We start from the raw sequence: 4,314 nt of genomic DNA on the forward strand, positions 1-4,314 counted from the left end.
GGGCGCGCGCAGCCGGGGCCGCCGGGCCCGCGGGGCGCCCGAGGGGCCGGCTCCCGAGACTCCGCCCAGCCGCCGCCGCGGGGACCATGAGCCGCCGGCCTGCGGGCGCGGGCTGCGGGGCGCGGGGCGCGGGGCGGGGAGAAGGGGCTGCGGGCTGGGGGAGGGGCTGCGCGCTCCGGGGGGCTGCGGGCTGGGGCTGCGGGGAGGGCCGGGGCGGGGGCTCCGTGCGGGAGGCTGCGGGCGGGCGGGCGCGGGGCGGGGCTGCGCCGGGTCCCGCGCCCGGAGCTGTCCGTTCAGCACCAGCGACCCGCGCAGCTCGGCGAGCGCCGCCGGGACCGCGGCGCAGGGGCGCAGCCCGCACCCCCGCAGAGGGGCGCGGCGCGTCGGGGCGGGGCGGGCCTGGGGCGCGGGCGGGCGGCGCTCCGGCTGCCGCGCGCTCCTGCCCGCCCCGCAGTCACGGCGCCGGTGCGGAGTGACGCATCCGCATGCACGCGGCGCCCCGGCCCCCCCGCACCGCACCGCACCGCACCCCCCGGGACTGCCCCCCATCCCGCGGGGCAGGACCCGAGCGCCCCGGGGACCGGACCAAGGGCACCGCGCGCCCGCAGCCTCGGGGCGGAGCCAGGGGCCCTCCCTCCCCGCCCGGAATGAGCCCCGAACTTGACCCCAATCCAGCTTGACCCCGGTCAGGCTGTGTGGTCTGGGGCTGGCGGCGCGGGCAGGGCCTCTGTGGGGAGCAGGGCGAGGGCAGAGCCCCTGGGTGGCCGCCCCTCCCCGAAGCCTCCCTCCCCCCTTCCCCAGGGCCCAGGCTGGGAGGGCTGAGCTCAAGGGCAGGGGGCCGGCGCTGGGGATTTAATGGGACCTCCGGGCACCCCCAGGGCAGGGGCCGCAGACCCCTGGGCGTCAGGCCCACTCTGGCCCCTGGTCCAGCACTGTCCCCACACCCACGTTTCTTGACCTGGGACGTGGGAGTCTACCCTGTGCCTCCGGTAGACCTGGCCAGAGCCGAACAGCCCATTTCTCCTCTCTCTTGTGGAGACTTTCTTGGGACATTTTGTCTCAAGACATTAGAGGACGGCCACCAGGAAGGACCCAGCCCCTGGGACTCGAGGCCCACGGCCCACAGAGTTTACCACGTAAATCACTTCGGAGAGGAGCCTGGGATTTCTGCTTTTAATTATCGCTCCAGAACAGTTCCACGCTGCAGCGAGTTTGACACACGCTGGCCTGGTTTTGGTTAATGGCCATTCCCGTGTCCCTTCCTAGGAAATATTGCGTTTTTCTGTGTATAAAAGGCCAGTCATACTGGTCGCTTTTGTGATAATAATACAAGCAGGCCGTGCGACGCAGTGGTGAGATGCGGCCAGGGTCGATCTGGGTCCCCTGTGGCCATGAACCGGTCGACAGGAGCAGCCGCTGCACCGTGGCACCAGCTGGTATTGTCTGATTTTACAAATGAGGAAACCGAGGCAGCCAGAGGGCGGATGCTTTGCTGAAGGTCACATCCACGGCCAAGCATGGAGCTAGGGTTCCGGCCCAGACAATTTGTCTCCAGGCTCAAATGCCTTGGCCACTGTCACTCAAGGCAAACAAATAAAAACAAGCGCTTTTCATTATATGTTTATTGAAAGTGACGTTAAAGCAGTTTTGCAGGAGAAAACATCATTTGGTTCCTGTAACTGCATTGTGCTTCCTTCTAAAATTTAGTAGGAATGATGCATCCTGAATAGGCCTCCATCTCTGGCTAAATTTCATTTGAAATAGGGGCCCGTGGACTTGGGGAAATTGGGGGGTGCTCTACAAAGTGGGGATGTCCAGCAAACGGGTTTTCATTTGATTTTTTTAAAATTTTTATATGTTTTTATTGATTTTAGAGAGATGAAGGGAGAGAGGAGAGAGAAACATTGATCGGCTGCCTACTGCACACCCCATACTGGGGATCGAGCCCACAGCCCAGACGTGTGCCCTGACCTCCTGGCGCTCAGGTCGATGCTCAACTACTGAGCCACACCAGCTGGGCGAATCTCCTCCATTTTAAAGGCCAAATCTAGTCTATTACACACACACACAGACACACACATGTTCTTCGATACAGTCTTATTTTTTCAACTATATGTGCAAACATAGAAAACTATCCCAAAGCACCCCCATGTGTCCCTCAGGGGTGTGGGGCTGGGAGGTGGGTTATGTCAGCATGGGGGACATCTGTCAGTTTGCTGCCCCTCTGCTGCCCCCTCTTCCTGCTCACAGTGTCTGTGTTGTGGGGACCACCCCTCCTTCAGCCTCGGTCCAAGGCCTTGTCCTAGCTCCGCCCCAGGCTCTGGCTGGCATCGGGCGGGCACAATCAGGCTCCATGTCGCACTGGCCACTTTGACTTCAGATCTCTGGCCTCCAGAACCGTGGGAGGTACGTTTACGTTGTTTTAAGCGGCCCTGTTTGTAGTAATTTGTTGTAGCAGCCTGGGAAACGCCTAGAAAGACCTAAAACAAGACTCAAATGTAAACAATAATAACCATTATATAATATTAGCATCATGAATAATAAAGAGGGTCCCGTTTACCTGTCTAGTCACTGCAGGTCCCTGGATCCAACTATGCCTGAAGCCCTGGGTCCATCAACAACCCTGGTGCTGTAAACCGGTACATTTCCCATGTGCTTAAGCTTGTGTGGGTGCTGGGTCCCTGCTCCTGCTAACAAGTCTCCCTCACAAACACAGAACCTGGCGGCCACGGCGCCGGGAAGTGGCTCCTCCGTCCCAGGATGTGGTCTCCCTGGGAATCCCAAGGACTCTTTTCAAGCTGGTGGCAGAAAGACTCTGTTGGTTACAGCGGGACTGTAGCCGGGACGCAGCCCCCGGCCCCCCCACCTGCCGTGTGACGTTCCTCTCCCCTCTCACAGTCTCTCCAACTCGGGCTTTTTGGCTCAACTCCCCAAAGACGGGCCACAAAGCAAAGCGCCGTGCACAAGATTGATGACAGCCATTTGCAGCCACGCGTGTGCTCTGGGCGCGGCGGCCCTGCCACTGCCTCCCGTTTTGTTTAGTGTGAAGGAGCACGCTGTTCCGAAACCACAAGCACACAAGCCTCATAAATCAGATGTTCCCGAGCGCCTTCCAGGACGGGCTCCGGGCGGGTGCTGTCACTGCGGCCTCCTGATGGGACCGTCAGCTACTGAGAACCTGCGCCGAGGGCTGGGTGTCAGTCAGGCTCTGTGGTGCATCCAGTGCCAGCCCTGCGGCCCCGATGAAGACGGTGACCTTGGACACCTCTGCACTCAGTTTCCCATCAGTAAATAACAATTTTGGAAAGCTGCCCCTGCCCTGACCCCCTCGGTGGGGCTGATCTCTCTTTTTTGTGTTAAACTCACCTGAGGATATTTTTTTCCATCGCCGTGGGAATCGAACCCGAGGCCCTTCAGGGCAAGGGCCGATGCTCTAGCCACTGAGCCACACAGGCCTGGGCAGCGTGCCTGATCTTCATGGCCTTGTCTTTGAGAGTGTCCTGAGGAGGTGACCCAACGCAGAGAGAATGCGGGTCCCTGTGTGCGGACGCCCAGGAGCACATGGCAGAGCCTCGTGGCTCACACTCAGTGGCCCCATCACCGTGTCCCCCCAGGATGTCAGGAGGCCTTTCAGGCCCAGGGACAGCACCGGCACGCCGGATAACCAGCAACAACCTCATTAAAAATATATCTGCGCTGGCGTCAAGACTTCTGGGGCCGGGAACATGGGCTTTTCCAATGCTAGGAGCTGTGGCCTGGGCCTTTGCCAACACTCACTACTGTATAATTTAATCTAATTGATCAATTAAATCCAAATAATTTTTAAATAAGCTGTAATAACAGTTACAGGATTTCAGGACTACATATAATTTTCTCAATGACTTTTATCAAAGGGAATTGTTCACTGGGACTCGCAGTGGTTGGTCATCGACCCTGTGGGTTCTCCGTGGTTCTACCCCCGCCGTGGAATTACGCATCGCTGGCTGCCATAGGCGTGCCCTGCGACGAGCCGCTGCTCGGGACTCCACAGGCTGCGGTTAACACTCGTGTTGCCCCACTGGTGGCTGGCCAGGCTCTCCGATGTGGCTGTGGTCCTCTGTGGGGGAGTGGGTGGCTCTGCCTATCAGGGCCTGGCTCCGCCGTCCCCGGGCAGGCTGGCCAGGGCGTCTGGCGGTGCCCCAGACAGGCAGAGGGGGTGGGAGGAAGCACGAGCTGCTCTGGCCCCTTTGCCCCCAGGCTGCTGCTGACCCCGGCAGAGGAGCCCAGGGTCTCCTCCTTTCCAGGCCAGGGCGCCTGCGGGCTCCCTCCCTCCCT

This window comes from Miniopterus schreibersii, assembly GCF_964146895.1.
Source record: "Miniopterus schreibersii genome assembly, chromosome: 20".
Lineage (NCBI taxonomy): Eukaryota > Metazoa > Chordata > Mammalia > Chiroptera > Miniopteridae > Miniopterus > Miniopterus schreibersii.